Raw genomic sequence first — 3,125 nt, forward strand, 5'->3', positions numbered from 1 at the left:
TGGCAATCTTGATTCCAGCTTGTGCCTCTTCTGGCCCAGCGTTTTTCATGATGTACTCTGCATAAAAGTTAAACAAGCAGGGTGACAATATACAGCCCTGACGTACTCCTTTTCCTATTTGGAACCAGTCTGTTGTGCCATGTCCAGTTCTAACTGTTGCTTCCTGACCTGCATATAGGTTTCTCAAGAGGCAGGTCAGGTGGTCTGGTATTCCCATCTTTTTCAGAATTTTCCAGTTTATTGTGATCCACACAGTCAAAGGCTTTGACATAGTCAATAAAGCAGAAATAGATGTTTTCCTGGAACTCTTGCTTTTTCCATGATCCAGCGGATGTTGGCAATTGGATCTCTGGTTCCTCTGCCTTTTCGAAAACCAGCTTGAACATCAGGAAGTTCACAGTTCACATACTGCTAAAGCCTGGCTTGGAGAATTTTGAGCATTACTTTACTAGCGTGTGAGATGAGTGCAATTGTGTGGTAGTTGGGGCATTCTTTGGCATTGCCTTTCTTTGGAATTAGAATGAAAACTGACCTTTTCCAGTCCTGTGGCCACTGCTGAGTTTTCCACATTTGATGGCCTATTGAGTGCAGCACTTTCACAGCATCATCTTTCAGGATTTGAAATAGCTCCACTAGAATTCCATCACCTCCACTAGCTTTCTAAGGCCCACTTGACTTCACATTCCAGGATGTCTGGCTCTAGGTGAGTGATCACACCATCATGATTATCTTGGTCGTGAAGATCTTTTTTGAACAGTTCTGTGTATTCTTGCCACCTCTTCTTAATATCTTCTGCTTCTGTTAGGTCCATACCATTTCTGTCCTTTATTGAGCCCATCTTTGCATGAAATATTCCCTTGGTATCTCTAATTTTCTTGACGAGATCTCTAGTCTTTCCCATTCTGTTGTTTTCCTCTATTTCTTTGCATTGATCGCTGAGGAAGGCTTTCTTATCTCTTCTTGCTATTCTCTGGAACTCTGCATTCAGATGCTTATATCTTTCTTTTTCTCCTTTGTTTTTTGCTTCTCTTCTTTTCACAGCTATTTGTAAGGCCTCCCCAGACAGCCATTTTGCTTTCCTGCATTTCTTTTCCATGGGGATAGTCTTGATCCCTGTCTCCTATACAATGTCACGAACCTCATTCCATAGTTCATCAGGCACTCTATCTATCAGATTTAGTTCCTTAAATGTATTTCTCACTTCCACTGTATAATCATAAGAGATTTGATTTAGGTCATACCTGAATGGTCTAGTGGTTTTCCCTACTTTCTTCAAGTTAAGTCTGAATTTGGTAATAAGGAGTTCATGATCTGAGCCACAGTCAGCTCCCAGTCTTTTTTTTTTTTTTTTTTTTGCTGACTGTATAGAGCTTCTCCATCTTTGGCTGCAAATAATATAATCAATCTGATTTTGGTGTTGACCATCTGGTGATGTCCATGTGTAGAGTCTTCTCTTGTGTTGTTGGAAGAGGGTGTTTGCTATGACCAGTGCCTTCTCTTGGCAAAACTCTATTAGCCTTTGCCCTGCTTCATTCTGTATTCCAAGGCCAAATTTGCCTGTTACTCCAGGTGTTTCTTGACTTCCTACTTTTGCATTCCAGTCCCCTATAATGAAAAGGAAATAGAAGGTAATATTAATGAAGTATACAAATAAAAGTGATTAAGATGGTAAGTTTTAGGTTTATGTTTTTACCACAATAAAAATAAATGAAATAATAAAAATTAGAAGTGTGAAATAAATCCTTTATCTCTTCATTTAGAATATAGCATTGTCTAATATTGGGATTATGCTGTAGTCTCAAGATTTACTTCTCATTATTACAAACTGTATTATTACATGACAGTTCTGTCCTATCTCTACATTTCCCTCAAGCCCTTTATAATTTCTGTTGGGCATCCTTGGGGGTGTATATAACTATATACTATTAAACATGTATTATGAGTTTGAGCAAACTCCAGGAGATAGTGAAGGACAGGGAAGCCTGGCGTGCTGCGGTCCATGGGGTCGGGAAGAGTAGGACACAACCCAGCAATTGAACGACAACAGTATATTATATGTTATGTTTATATATACTGCTGTTCTTTGGCTCAAAAGCCACCCTTTATTAAGTTTGCAGGCATAAACTCTCAGCATCGTGTTCCATCTGATTCCCACTGCGTGAGCTCCTTCTGAGGTACAGAATACATGTGACCTAGCCACTGCCTGAGCCGACAGCAGTGTGCCATTGGCCTTGACCTTAACTCCTTAAATCATTTCTAACAAAGGTGAGGTACATGAGGTCCCGATTTGCAAAGTCCAGGATCTCTAACAGGAGCTGGTTTTAAATCTCACCTCATTGTTCCCTGGGAGTTCCCCATGATGGTTTCTCTACACTTACTCAGAGCTGCAGTATGAAAGAACTGTTTACCTTGTTCCTTACCAGCAATGTGACTCTCAGCAAATTATCTAAACTCTTCAAGTTTATAGAATCCCTATCAGTAAAATGGGGTTAACAACCAATGTGCCAAAAATCAAATGACATCGTATAGTAAAAGCATTATAAGCTGGAAAGCACTATGCAAGAATTGTATTCCTATATTAAGATGGGATTCTCTGTTTTTCTTTTCTTTTCTTTTTTTCATCTTGGGAGTTTTGTTTGTTTAGGGCTGCATTTAAAGCATGAACTTGAGGTTGAGATCTGGGCTGGACTGGATCTGCCTCTGCCCAGAGAGAACTCTCCCTAGGCCTGTCACTTCCCTCTCTGAGTTTCCTTATTTGCATGTGGGAAATAGAGATAACAATACCAATAACTCAGGGATTGCATCATCATTGCATGACAAAGCGAAGGTCAAAGAGCTATCTGAGAGCAGGTTCACAATATCTGGTAGCCAAGGGCTCTGTTAGAAAATACAGGCTGGTCGGGCAGCCTCCCCAGAGAGTGGCTCCCAGCCACGGCCACTTGGACCAGGAACTGCTCTTCCCTCCACCATAGACAGCCTGGGCTTTCCACCCACAGGCAGACTTTATATGGAGAGAACAGCATGTCATAGCATGGGACATTGCAAACTGTCCAAACTGTTCCTTTGAGATGACAAGCCATTCAAAAAATAATAATAATGATGATAAACCCTCTCTGCCCCAGCCT

The sequence above is a fragment of the Oryx dammah genome, unplaced genomic scaffold (genome assembly GCF_014754425.2).
Source record: "Oryx dammah isolate SB20612 unplaced genomic scaffold, SCBI_Odam_1.1 HiC_scaffold_15, whole genome shotgun sequence".
NCBI lineage: Eukaryota > Metazoa > Chordata > Mammalia > Artiodactyla > Bovidae > Oryx > Oryx dammah.